The 13,994-nt window shown below is 47.3% G+C and overlaps 1 non-coding gene across 1 annotated transcript; it reads right to left on the bottom strand.

Annotated features, from left to right (window-relative positions):
• Nucleotides 1-2,006: 2,006 nt before the first annotated feature.
• On the bottom strand, nucleotides 2,007-2,079 carry TRNAT-UGU (transfer RNA threonine (anticodon UGU)). The gene has a single exon. It is a non-coding gene; the product is annotated as a tRNA-Thr (tRNA).
• Between the last annotated feature and the right edge of the window lie 11,915 nt (nucleotides 2,080-13,994).

Genomic DNA, 13,994 nt, shown 5'->3' on the forward strand with positions numbered 1-13,994 from the left:
TGCAAGAGTCTGGACTCATTGAAATTATTCCTTAGGTATGCATCTTAACCATCTAGGGCCAGTATCTTGTTTTTCTCCATCCTCAATTACCCTCATGGTGCACTGTCATGGCTAGCTGCCATGGCTGATGGCTTTATGGCCTCAACATCCTTTGTTTACTGAAATGCCTGGTGACACTCTTTGTCCACCCTCTCTAGGATACCAATAAACTTCAGGGTCTGACCAACCCTGACATTTTACACTTTTAGTGTCTTCTCTGATGAAGACATCAACATAAATGTGGGAGGACTTACAACTTGTATCATTTTGTTGAAAGATGACTGAAAATCCTGGGTCAGTTCAGGGAGATTGAATCTGACCTCTGGAACAAATGTATGAGCTCACTGCCTCATTTTTCCTGTACAACCTTTCTTCAAAGACGTGTGGCAAAAATAAGTTCTGGCCCTATTTGATGAATAGAGATGCAAACACCCTCAACAAAATATTAGCAAACTGAATCCAACAGTACATAAAAAGGACCACACAACAAGATCAAGTTGGATTCATTCCAAGGTCATAATGATGGTTCAACATATGCAAATCAATGTGATATACTACATTAACTGCGCTCCTAGCAGCAAATATCAAGACCACCAACAAAATATCCACCAAAAGTATGAGTGTGTTTTTCCAGATCTAAAGTCTTGCAAGCCAAGACACAAATTCTTAGTGTTACATCTCTCTCAAAACTAACCCAGTTTACGAAATATATTCTTTTGCGCTTTGTGGAGTTTGAGACTATGTTGGAGAGAGATTTGATTTCATCTCAACCAATGCTGTGCTTACTGCTTTCCAGGCACAGGACTGGCTCCCGGAGACCCAAAGATGAAAGAGTTTACTTGGTGTGAGCACAGGTTAAGAATTAACTTGAACTCAAGGTCACAGGACTCTGGCTCCTCAAACCTGCACCATCCAACAGAAATATGAGAGTTGCAAATGGGAGCCATACATTTAATCAAAAATTTTCTAGTTGCCATGCTAAAAAAATAGGTAAAATTAATGTAACCATGTATTTTTATTTAATCCAATATGTTATGATATTATCGTTTCAGTATGTAATCAACTAAAAATTACAATTGAGATCGTTCACTTTTTTTTTTTTGCACTAAATATTCTAAATCTGATGTGTGTTTTATTCTTTCAGCACATCTTAGTCCGGAATAGCCACATTTCAGGCACTCAATGGCCAAGTGTGGCTAGTGGCTACTTTACAGACAGTCCTTTATCAAGAAATCTTGGGTGAGGAGAAATCATGTATTCAGGACAGACTCTCGTGACTCTGTAGTCCCGCAGCATTCCGGAATTCAGGGAGAAAAAAAAAGAAATGAAACCGGCTGCAAACCTTGGCTTCCCAGGCAGCTGGGCTTTTTATTTTTGGGAATCGCTCCCCTCTCCTCTCGAAGAGGGCAGGACCTTGGAGTCAGGCTGAGCTCTGAAGTCCGGGCTGCCACGTGTCATCATAGCGCGGGCTTCGGTCCAGGCCACGCTGGCCAAGCTCTGAGCCCGGTGAAGAGCGTTGGGTTGGATGTGCACTCGTCGGCGGGGGACAGGCGAGTGGGAGCCGGCCCACAGCGCCGCCTGCCGGCCACAAGGCGTAACTGCAGGCGCCCCGCCCCGCCCGTCGGCCTCCTGTAACTCAGAGCTGGGTCTGTGTTAGCAGGGCGTTGAAAACGAGCGGGTGGAACCGCGCGCCTCCCTTTCCGGTGCTCTGCCCCGCAGGTCCGGGTATCGCTGGCTCTCCGAGGACTGCTTTTCTTTTCTTTTTCCTTCTCTTTGTTGCGTTCCAGAATTTTTTCTTCCGGTTCGTTTCTAAAGCGCAGTTAGGATGCTCATGATTTGCATTTCAGGAGGAGTTAACTTTTATTTCTGCTAGAAGTAACGTTTTCGGAAATCACTTTTCCGTTTTGGAATCCCTAGTCCGTATTTATAACGGATGATTTAAAAAAAAGTAAACCGGAGCGGAGAAGAGGCCCCAGCGAGGATCGAACTCGCGACCCCTGGTTTACAAGACCAGTGCTCTAACCACTGAGCTATGGAGCCCGCCTGCCACTTGGCGCAGTCTAATTCAGGGACATTGGGAGCAACATTACTTTCTGGCAGTCAGAATGACCTTCTACATCCACTATTAAGGATAATGAAGACAACAGAATAAGCAGAAAAAAGCCCAATCTCAAAACCATATGTTTATGATTACAGAACACTAACTCATACCTACGATAAGTTATGCATACAGATAAATGCTGGAAGGGAAAATGCAAAAACGAAATAATGTTCTGATGATATTCTAAGCAGTACCTTCAAGTCTTAAAAAACTCTCCAATCTATTGTTGATGTGAAAAATTGCATCGTTTCGTACTTACAGGGAAGTTGTATCTTTGGTTCTTATAAATTAAATAAATTAGTGAGTATGGATGAATTAATTGATTCAATACATATTCATTGAGTACTTACAGACATTAGACATTAAACATTAGAGGTAGAGCAAATAAGTAAAGCTTTGTCTCTGCTCTTTTTTTTTTTTTTTAATGATCGGGGTCATGAAATGATGCCTTATTCCCTTTTGCTTAGTGAACTATTTACTGAAGGAATGAAGTTATGGCCACAACATGATCCATCACTGCAAGGAGAGGATGAGGATCACGAGGTCCCAGTGGTCCTCGGGCTCCTCTCCCTTACCTCCTTCAGGTGTCTGCTCACTTTCTCTTTCGCGACAAGCCCCTCCCTGACCCCCTATTTAAAGCTGCACCATCCTCCTTATCCTGACCGGTTACCCCATGCTACTCAGCCTTCTTTCCTCCTAGATAATGTGCTCATTATTATGTTTATTATTCTCTCCAGTTTAGAATGTCGGGTTCTTTGAGGCTGAGGCTTTTGTTTTATTCCCTGCTATAGTCCCAATACCTAGAATAGTGTCTAGCACATAGCAGGTGCTCAATAAGTGCTGAATGAATGGCATCTATGGTGACATTCATTTTGTGAGCCAGGAGAAGTCAGGGAAGCGCTCTGGGACACGTCTTCTTATCATTCTCCTTTACTTCCACTCCCACTGCCTCTGCATTCAAGTTGGAATTATCCAACACATTTTAATTTCCTTGGTCCTTCTGGTTTTCTACTGTCCTGCCTCCTCTGTCCTTTGCTCTGAGATCAGCCGTCCTAATGTGTAGCTGCCCTCCTTCCTCTGCTCCTGGAGCCTCCAGGGGCTCCTTGTTCTCAAGATAAAGCCCCACTCCTCAGTCAGTTTCACTTTTTGTGTACAAATTTTCCTCCCCCTTTTGTACTTTTTGTGTACAAACCTGACAACCACCTCCATGTCTCACTTTACATGGCTTCTTCTGGCTCCACCATCGGAGCCTGATTTTAATCTCTCCTGGCATCAAAAGTGTCAAGAGCTGGCAGATTTTCCGTCTTAGAGGTGATTCTGAGGAATGCATCAGTTTTCTGGGGCTGCCCGAGCAAAGTACCACGCCCTGGGGGGCTTAAACAATAGAAGTGTCTTCTCTCACGGTTCTGGACGCTACAAGTCCAAGTTCAAGGTGTCAACAGGGTTGTTTCCTTCCGAGGAAGGTTCTGAGGGAAACATTCCCCTAGACCACTCTCCTTGGCTTGTACATGGCCGTCTTCTTCCTGGTCTCTGCACCGTCTTTACTCTACGTGTGTCCATTTCTATGTTCAAATTGCCCTTTTTTTTATGGGGACACCAGTTAGGCTGGATTAGGACCCACCCCAGCGATCGCACTTTGACTTGATTACCCCTGTGAAGACTCTGTCTCCATGTGGGTCACTGTCACATTCTGCGGTACTGGGGTTAAGACCTCCACATGAGAATTTTGAGGGGACAATTGAACTGGTAACAAGGAGGTCGGGCATGGAGCTGAGGCAGAAGCAAGGCCTAGCTGCATTCTCTTGATCTTGTGCTGCCTCTGTCTGGTGGGGGATTCACCAGCAAGGTTCACTGCACCAACCTCCCCCCAGCACTGGTGGGCAGGCTCTGCAGGCCGCTGCCAGTGGGATGTGACAGAAAAACAGAACCTCTCTTCTCAACTCTAACTTCTGAGCTGTAGGATAAAGGACATAAAGGTGAAGGATGAGGTGGAAGAGAGATCAAGAGGGGAGTGCATCCTGTGAAGACTTTAATTTGCTCATGAGTCGCATGGCATTAGAAGAACAAGTCTGGGAGGGTTTTATGTTTAATTTTACGCCCCTCCCTCCTTCTTCTGACTCCCTCCTTCAAGCCCGAGCTCAGGCCATTTCCCCACCTGTGAAATGGAGATGATCATTTCGGCTGTAGCTCAGAGCAGTTTGGGGGATGCAGCACAACGGTGAACTTGGCAGCGGCAGGAGACTCGGAAGCCAGATACACACGTGACAGGCGTTGCCCTTTGTGGGCTGATCATCTCCTTTGTTGACAAGAATAATCACTAAACGATCAAATAATAAGAATAGAAAAGAGTTTTATTGGAGCCAAACTGAGGACTAGCCCGGAAGCCCACTTCCCAGATTCCTCAGAGGCACTGCTCTGGAGAAGCGTGGTTTCCAGTACAGTTTTATATCTTGTCAGAACAAAGAAACAGTAACAAATCGGAGATACATTTCTTCGAGGTTTAAAGAAAAAAGGACACGCTAGCATGTTGTCGTGAGCCGTGGCACCAGGGAAGGGAGTCCTGCCCTCAAGCGAGGACTAGCACGGGCGTCCCGCGAAGAGAGGGATTTAATCTTTATTTTTAATGTGGACATTCTTTACTTCTGTCCAATGTGCCTGTGCCTTTTTCTTTAATTATTAAAGCAGATGTACAATGCATGTTCAATAGGCCGCAAACAGGCTGTTTTTGTTGGCTTGAAATTCAAGTTAACTCATGGATAAGCCGCAATGAATTCCCTACATCTCAGTATGTGAAAATTTCCTTTATCAACTTCTAGTCTGTGGTTGACCTGGAGCAGACAATTTCCGGGAGAAGTTCCAGCTTGAGGCAGTGCGAGGAGGGACGGTGTCCCGGGTGCAGTCTGCGTGGAGGGAGAGGAGGGGACGGAAACCAGAAGTCCCCGGGCGGCGCGGCGTGTCCCTTTGCTGTGAGGCTGCAGTTTGCTTTGCTCGCCCGCCGCCCTCACGCCCTCCTTCCTCCCCAGCTGCGCGGGGCTGAGGCCCCCGCAGCCTGGAGGCGGGGAAGCAGCTGACCCACCCGCCTGGGGCATCACCCTCCCGCGCCCGTTCTCCCGGGGGCAGGCTTTGTTCAGCCCCGTCCAAAGTCAGACTCAAGGTCAGAAGTTACGAGGGGTGAGGTCCGGGAGGGACTTTCAGACTCATCCAGCCCGCGCTGCAGTGTGAAGGCGACAAAGCTTAGCCCCAGGGAGGGGAAGGGGCTGGCGACCTCGTGTCCAAGATGAAAGGTGGGCTCTGCAGTGGCGGACGCAGGACGCGGAGGGAGGGAGGGAGGGAGTCGGAGGGTCTTCCTTGGGGTCTGGTCCTTCCCTAGTCACACCCCAGCCGGGGGTGGGCGGCGGGAATAGGACTTCTTAGCTGGAGCCTCAGAGTCCGGACGCGGAGGGAGGGAGGAGCATTACTAAAGACGGGGAGGGGCCACGAAGTCGAGGGTGCCGTCCACTGTCGCTCTAGAAACCTAACATAAATTCACAGGCAGAGGTGACAGCAATCGGGGAATGTGACCCTGTGGCTCAGGAAACGGTGTCCGTACGTTTGGGTACAGGAGATTCAAAATGAGTAAGAAGGTGTAACCCCTGTCCTCTGGGTTGCTGTTTAGTGTTACAGAGGAGGGGCCGACACCCGAGTGCACGGGTGACCAATGACGCGGGCTGCCTGTGCCAGGTGTGTGACTCCGCCTCGGCTCCGCCCCTCCCCTCCCCCTCCCTCAGAGGTCGAGGCCGGTGGGAGCTCGGGACACAGGGGCACAGGAGGGGCTCAGAATCTGAGACACTGGGGTCAGGGGCCCTGGACTCTCTCCTCTGCCCAGAGTGGCGTGGCGGGAGCGGGTGTAGCATCCTTCAGAATGACTCAAGTCACACAGCCCTTCTCACCACCCGGACCCTCCAGCCTTAGGGCTGTCCAGAGTTCAGAAAAAAATAGAATTAAAACCCATGAATCACTAAATAGTAAATAGTGAAAGTTCATTGTGCACACACCAAAAAGATGGTTTGCCCATGGGGAGCACTCAAACTGAAACGTGGAATGAGGCTCCTTGAGGAATATCGTTATAAAGCAGCTCATATTGTGTGGACGCAGTGACTGTAGATTCTTCCCGGAGACTGGTGACAATATTGCACTTTTCTAAATGAAAGGGAATGGGTTTAGCGGTTACCTCGTGTCCACTATGGGAACAATGTAAGTTTTGCTTCTGATTTTCAGAAGCATAAGCAACAAGTGATCCAGGTCGAGTGAACCTCGCTTGTCTGGCAAAATCAGCTAAATTAAGCTTTGCTTGTGTAATGAAACTGGTCTTGTCTGCTCAGGGAAATTTTAAGTATGGTCTCTGTTTGTGTTTAACAGGCCAGATGTGACCGCATGTGGGCGAGCAGAGTCTGACCTCTGCCCCCAGGCAGCTCAGTAGTGAATGCCCAATGGAATTCTCCATTAAATGTTATGTATTAAAATCATTGGAACAAAAATCCACCTCCTGGATTTTGGTTCCATCCCACACCACACAGCCCTCTCTCAGATAGGATGTTAATCAGACTGCTGGATTTTGGATGGGATTGATGGAAGAAGGGCTTCGACTCTGAGTCTGGGGACAGTCGTGCACCAGCCGTGCAGCCACGTTGTTGGGTCAGGTACACAGCCAGCTAGCAGTGGGCCTGGGGCTGCTGGTGTTTAGGTTATTCTGAGAGGGAGGAGTTTGGAGGGGTGAGGAGTAAAGAAGATGGAGAAATGCAGCCCTAGTCCCACGGCTGTGATCAATTAACTTTCAGGGCTAATTTACCAGCTCAGACAAGGTCTCGCTTGCTGGGCTCCCCTGAGCCTTGGTCTGTTCGGGAGATGCTGCTCCAACAAGGACCAGTTTGCCCTGTGGAGGGGAGGGCTGATCACTTCTGGATCAGAATGCAGGGGGAGGGCAGGGCAGGGGAAGGATCATGTGCTTTGGGGTTGGGTAGTCTCAGTTCAAATTCTGTGACACCTGGTCCTCAGCCTCTCACTCTCCACAGGACCCTCCATCAGCTTTTAACACGTTTGAGTATCTCTCACAGAAAGCATAATAAAACAAAACAAAAAAATTAAATAAAAATTTAAAACCCCTCTCTCCACTCCGAGGAGTTGTCTTCATTCGTTCTGTAATAGGGGAGAAACTTTCTATTCTATTACAAGTTAATCACTAAAGGGATGTTGCCAATAAGCTTAAATTATACATAATGGCCCATCCCTGGAAACTCTGCCTTCCAGGGAATGAGTGCTAAGCGAAAATACCTTTGTTTAGCTCACAGGGAACCACCTGACCAGGCCCACTTGTGAATGGCCACAGGAAAGGAGAAATGAACACACTCCCCTCTGGAGTCTGGCTGGAACCAGGACTTCACCCCCTCCCTCTTTAGCATAAAAGAAGCCTGAATTCTAACTCGGGGAAAGATGGTTCTCTGGGACACTAGTCCACCATCTTCTCAGCCTGCTGGCTTTCTGACTAAAGTTGCTATTCTTTCCCCCAACAGCTCATCTCTTGATTAATTGGCCTATGGTTTGGCGAGCAGTATGAGGCTGAACTAGGTAGCTGTTCTCTCTGGTTGTCAGCTCCCACTAACTCAGCTCACCAGCTCTTCTACCCCACAACCCCCCTGAAATGACCCTCCTGGGCCTGGACATGGATACAACCTTGCTGTCCTGGCAACACTTAACCTCCACCCCCCACCACGACTACTTCTTCAATACTCCCTTCCGTGTCCTTCCCCTACTCTCGAGAACGCCACCCCCCACCCCTTCCTGGAACCCATTTCTCAGCCTTCTTTACAGAGTTTTCAGGCACATGGGGCCCAGTCTGAGTCTGAATTCTGGTTCTTCTCCTACCAGTCTGGGAGCCAGTGGTGAACCAAACCAGATGTGATCCCTGCCCTTGCAGAGACCGTGGGCCAGTGGGGACACTGCCATTATTCTGATGGTTGGTGGAATCCTGGCGACCAAGGCTGAGAGCAGGAGCAGTACATGCTGACAACTCTGTTTCCTCATTCGTAAAACAGGAATAGTGGTGATGATAATAGTAGTAACAATAATACCTTCTGACGTGGGTACTTGGGGACAAGAAATGAAGGACTGCGTGTAAATACTTTACCCAGAGCCTGGCATCTGGCAGCGCTTAATTGATGTAAATTACTTCTATGACTCATTCCTACCTAAAAGTACTGTCTGAAGCCCTCTTATTGTATGTGTGTGTGTGTGGTCGCTCACAGAAACGGAGGTGGCAGGAGGCAGAGGAAGTGTTGAAGGGCGTGGGGTTCATTAGGTCCAAAGCCTCATGTCTGCAGCCAGAGCTCCTCTCAGGCACCTGCTGAGTGAGATGTTATCACTCTCCTTTGGGCTGAAATAGGAGTCAGTGAGTCATGTTCAGAAAGGGGAGATTCTCTCACCTCCTGAAAGACCATGGATTAGAATTAACCTTATTAAAGTCAGACAGGGCAGAGCTCAACAAGGCCAGGCAGGGGATAGTTTTTCAGTCGATGCAGCTGTCTTCTGTCATGTCCCCTGCTCTTTGCAGCCTTTTGTAGAAGGAGTTTTCAACCCCTAGCTACCACAGACGATGGGGTGGGGTGTCCATCGTTTTGGTTGGTAGGATGAGATGCTAGAAATGGTTAGTTCAGGGACAGGAGGGTGTTGAGACACTGAGGGAGTCCCAGGACATTGTTCAAGGCTTTTGGAACAGTCTTAGGAGACAGAGAAACCAGCCACCCCCAAAACAGCTTTGTGTGTCCTATGATCCTAGTGGGCCATGGAAGGGAGAAAAGATCTCTGGTCTAAAGGGAGTTGGGACCCAAGGTAGAAACACAGGACTGAAGGGTCTCAGTCCCATGGGTCTCTGTTCTAACTGCACCTTAGAATTACCTGGGGACCTAAAAATGTCATTGCCCGAGACCTAGAAACTCTAGTTTAATTGGCTTGGGCTGAGTCAGGCATTCTTTATAAAATGCTCCCCATGTGTTTTTAGTGTGCCGCAGGGTTGAAAACCTGATCTAACCAATCCTTCTTATCTTGTAGATGAATAAATGGACTTTGAGAGCTTCAATAATTGACCCCAAATAAAGGCCACACAATCTTTGGCCACGCGGTCTGAACCCAGACCCAGGGCTCTCCTCGGTGGCAAAATCTCCTCTGCACTAACACTTGGATTGATTTTACAGGGAACAGCTACAGTGTTGATGTCTTTAAACCTAAACCTGAATACATTATTTGAATAGTGCCAGCATACTCTAGAATGACTGCAGAGAATCAGCACTGTTCCAGAAACATATGCGATCTGTGGTCCCAGGATCTACAGGTGGTGACAAGTTCAGATTTTGGAGTCAGGAAAGCCTGGTTTTATTTTTCATTTTTATTTATTTATTTTTAGATGAAGTACAGTCAGTTACAATGTGTCAGTTTCTGGTGTACAGCATAATATTTCAGTCATACATACACATACATACATTCACGTTCATATTCTTTGTCATTATAAGCTACTGCAAGATATTGAATATAATTCCCTGGGCTATACAAAAAAAGTTTGTTTTTTAAATCTATTTTATATATAGTAATTAAAAATTGCAAATCTCAAACTTCCAATTTATCCCTTCCCACCCTCTTCCCCACCTGGTAACCATAATTTTGTTTACTATGTCTGTGAGTCTGTTTGTTTTGTAGATAAACTCATTAATATCTTCATTTTTCTTTTCTTTTTTTTTTTAAGATTCCACATATGAGTGATATCATATGGTATTTTTCTTTCTCTTTCTTGCTTACTTCGCTTAGAATGATGATCTCCAGATCCATCCATGTTGCTGCAAATGGCATTATTTTATTCTTTTTCACAGCTGAGTAGTATTCCATTGTATACACATACCACAGCTTCTTTATCCAGTCTTCTGTTGATGGACATTTAGGTTGTTTCCATGTCTTGGCTGTTGTATATAGTGAGGAAAGACTGGTTTTAAATGGTAACTCTGCCACTACCAGCTGTGTGACCTTGGCCGTGTTACTCAACATCTCTGGTCTTCAGTGTCTTTATCTGTAGTGGAAGTATTTCCTGAGAGTCAGCACAGGCTGGTTTCTTGGGTGTGATGGTTAAATAAGATAATGTCCTAGCACATGATCTGTGCCTTTAAATGGCAGCAGCTGTGGTAGTAGTTGTTATTTGTATTCTTATTTTTATATTTCTGTGTCCTTGCCTTCTAGAAAAGTAGTTCCCAATAGGGGTGATTTTGCATTGCCGGGGAACATTTGGCAATGTCTAGAGGTATTTTGATTGTCATAACGGGGGGAGGATGTGACTAGCATCTTGTGGGTAGAAATCAGGGATGCTGCTAAACATTCACGGTGCACAGGACAGGCCCCCCCACCTCACAAACAAACTGTTATCCAACCCAGCGGTGTGAAGGTTGAGAAACCCCGCTCTAAATATCTGAGAAGAATTGGAAGCTTGAAGGTGAGAACTACTGAGTGGTAATAGATGATAGTGTTTTGTCCTTGTACTGGTGAGTTTAGGGGGCCGTGAATAGCCCAATCTCTATTCTCAGCCGCCCCAGAGGAAGGACTTAACACCTCTTCACATATGAGTGCCTACAGGAACCTGCAGGTAATAATAACACTGAGATTTATACTCCGTAGGGGTGCTGTGAGGATAATCCTTCACTGAGAGCTGAGAGACGCTGGTATGAAAAGCTAAATAAAGCCAAGACGATTGCATCAGGTCCTGCGGGAGGGCCGCCTTTCTCCACGGTTGTGCTTTGGGCACCTGGGGGTTGTGTTAGCCCTCCTCTCTCATGAGCTCATCATTTATAAATGACAGCCACCCAAGTTGGAAAGTATGACCCCAAATTGGCAAGTGGAAGACCTATTCAGCTTTCTTGCTGGAGCCTTGTGTCTTAGCTTATTTACTTAAAAAATAAGACAAATATAATACAAGCAAGCTCTGTTCTGCGAGAAGAGAAGAATGCGTGTAGAAAGTTGCGTTGAGAGCACAAAACTTTCTTGCTTGCCAAGGTTAATTGGAGTTTAAGCGCGGTTATTAATTTTGGCTGCGGTTGAGCGAGTGGGCACTAGGTGGCGCTGCGTTCTCACACGAGAGGAGGCGCTGCCCGCCGTGTAAGTTATTAATGTCAGTCTTGGAGTACATACACCCCAGAGTGAAAAATATAGTAACAGGAAAGATTTAGTTCTTAAAATAAGTCAGCAGCCCAGTGAAGCAAATACTTCCATGGCAGGTACATTTTCTTGCTTGAACTGATGGAAAAGGGCATTTATGGCCCATAGGCATCGGGGCTGCAGATATCAAATGATGAAAACGCACAATTAAATGAAACCACGCAGCAGGCCTGGCCTCAGAAGAGAATGAGAAGCAGCTGGGCGCAGCCACTGGACTGGGATCTGGCACCGGTGTTCCTCTGTCATGACTGTTGCATAAACGTGCAGTTGACATGCGTAGACCACTCTGGTTGTCTGGCTGACTCTTCCTGAATTATGAGAGGCCTGACTGCCTTAGGCAGCCACCTTGCTGAGCTCCGTTTTCCACCAGTTAGCATAGGAATCACTTTCCTTGCCCACCTTAGAAGGTTAGCAGAGCGAAGACCCCAGTGGTAATCAATGGGACCGAAAAGTAGGACGTGCTGTCTGCATGTTGTCATGGTGATGGGGCCAAACTGCCCACCGGCCCCTCTGGCCTCTGTGAGCTGTCTCCACAGGGCCTCTCTAACCCAACTGTAAGGGGATTTGGGCTCACTGGCTCTGATGCAAGATCACAGCCATCTTGACACTTGTCCCCACAGTCTGTAGCCACCACTGCGAAGTCCCAGGTGGGCCAGGGCTTTAGAAAGGGAGGGAGGCACAGGGGTGAGAGGGTGCCTTCCGATCCCATAGTCTGGCATTCCAGCTCTGCCTCCAGCTAGCTCCTTGACCTTGGAAATGTCATTTCACTGAAGCCTTAGTGTTCTGCTTGCATCTGTAAAATACAGACAGAACAGGCAGGATGTTTGCAAGAGGGCCTGAACATCCTCCAACCGAATGCACGTATTCAGAACCTGAGAAGGTTTGCAAACCAAGTGGCCAGAGGGCCACATGTGATGTCAGAGGAAGGGTTAAACCCAGCAGAGGGGCCTCAAATGGAGATGGGCTAACGCTGTTCCCACCGACTTTGTGCCTTCGCATTTTTGCTTGTATCTGCCCGGACTTGGTCCCCGCCCAACCTTAGTAACCTGTTACAGGGCACTCTCTGTTCTTCGGTTTACTGGCTGGTAATAATGTACTGATAGCTATCAAGGATGGAGGGGCGGGGGTAGCGCTTGGACCTTAGGAACATTACCTTCCTCAGTTAATGCTCACAGCACCTGAGAGATCAGTACCTTAAAGGAAATGAAGGCAGGTCCCTGCGGAAAGCCCTGGGGCAGGTGGGTGGTAGGGTTGGGAGGCCAACTCAGGTCTCTCTGAGAAAGCAGGAGGGCAAGAGGCTCGGCTGCCCCAGACTTAGAGTGTCTAGAGGATGTCCTGGGAAGAACATGCAACGAGTTCTTGTTCAGTCATTGGCGACAATTTGAAGGACACAGAGACACACACATACTCCATGTAGGTGCAGGGCTTTATTTTTATCCCAAGCTGCACACATTCATCATGTTATTTATAAACAGCCTTGAACTCAGCCGGGTGTCCTGGAGGGTGGCTCTCCTAATGGCCAGTTTAAGAAATTTGTCAACACGTAAGGGGGGTGTGAGCCTGCTGGTCCAGGCCTGACGGGGTGAGCCTCCATCTTCCCGCATTTGTTGTGGGACAGGCCAGTTCCCTCACTACTGGGCTAGCAAACCAGGGCGGTCTGGGCCAGTTACCCTGCAGGGCTGAACGTGCACCTTCCTGCCAAAGTGACAAAGCGGTAGATTTCCAGTTCCCTGTTGAGGTCGGACCTTTGGGATGGAAATGATTATTGCAGTAACTGATTTTCAATTGGCTGGCATCTCACCATCTCTCAAACCTTGTTTCACGTTCCCTTAGGGTCAAAGAGCATCTTGTCTTTCACATCTTGTCAAGAGCGCTGAACCCCTGGGCCAGGATCTTTGCACTTTGGAATGTAAAGGGCAGTTGTCAGCTTTGCCTGCCTCCTTTTAGGTCATTCTATGTTGTCAGTTTCAGGTAGGGTGGCAGGGCAAGGGAACTAACCTTTGTTGAGGGTACACTGTGTTTTAGGTACTCATTAGGTACGTTATCTGCATTAATCTCACTACTCAAAACCACCCTGTCTGGCAGCAGGAATTAGCAGTGATTTAGAGATGTCTTCAAGGATGACCTTGTCTCTAATTACACAGCTTGAAAATCTTGTAATTGGAGTTGAAGCTCAGATCCAAACTCTTCCTAGTACATTGTACTCCTGAAGTTTATACCTCAATCAACACGCATTTATTTAAGTAGCTTTTCCACAGAAAGTACTGCCCTAGGTAACCTAGAGAGATGCAAAGAAGTATAGGCCGTGGTTCTTGCCCTCAGGGAATTAGAACAGAGTTGTGGGAGGAAGACCTTCACAGAGGGAAGTTCGTGAATAATATAAAGAAGTTACCACAAATGCCCAGCTTGGAAAGATAATTTGTTGAGTCTGAGGGAGAGACACTGGGGTGGTCAGTAGAGGTTCATGGGAAAATGGGAAATGAGTTAGTTCTTGAAAGACGAGGAAGATTTGGGTGGGCCAGAGATTGGACAGAATCTAACTGAAGCAATAAGAACATACATACTGATAATTACCTTAAATGTAAATAGATTAAATTCTCCAACCAAAAGACAAAGACTAGTTGAATGG

The sequence above is a fragment of the Vicugna pacos genome, chromosome 23, assembly GCF_048564905.1.
Source record: "Vicugna pacos chromosome 23, VicPac4, whole genome shotgun sequence".
Taxonomy (NCBI): domain Eukaryota; kingdom Metazoa; phylum Chordata; class Mammalia; order Artiodactyla; family Camelidae; genus Vicugna; species Vicugna pacos.